Raw genomic sequence first — 645 nt, forward strand, 5'->3', positions numbered from 1 at the left:
CCGCCATAAAACACATCTTCCGTGCTCATCGATCCTGTTATTTAGAACAAAATATCTGTGACGGCATCTCCACGGCAGCTATGGCGCTGCGTACGTACGCCTACATCGATGCAGCAGCAACATACCCCAACTGTCAATCGCCAATGGGGTGGCCTGCGGAGAGCGTGGACGGCAGGAAAAGTTAGAAAACAACGAAGAGGAAGAATACACAAACAATGTGCGCAGTGCGCAGCCGTCTGACTTGGCCAGGAGCAGAGACAGCAACGGCAGGAAGACCTGACGCACTAGCATCGATGCCAGTGGCGACGAGGAGCGGCCAAAAAGCAGACACAGGTTGCTCGAAAAGAAGAAGGAAAAAGAGACGCAGTACTAGACCACCAGGAATTTGGACATCTCGTGCTACAAGCAAACTCCACCACAATACTTCGTTTAATAACATAAAATAACTTGCTTTTAACGAAATTCACTCAACTCGAGGCTTCCGTCTTTTGATCGTGTCCGCGTTGAGACGTTTAAGCCGTGCTTCTTCATCTAAAGTCGCTTGAGAAGGCTTGACCCATTGAATAATGTCGTTAGTTAGTGGCTTGAGAGCTGTAAAAACTGATCTTGACGTCACACGCGACACCAGCAAATACGGTTGTTCTC

The sequence above is a fragment of the Phytophthora parasitica genome (genome assembly GCF_000247585.1).
Source record: "Phytophthora parasitica INRA-310 unplaced genomic scaffold supercont2.294, whole genome shotgun sequence".
NCBI classification, from domain to species: Eukaryota; Oomycota; class Peronosporomycetes; order Peronosporales; family Peronosporaceae; genus Phytophthora; species Phytophthora nicotianae.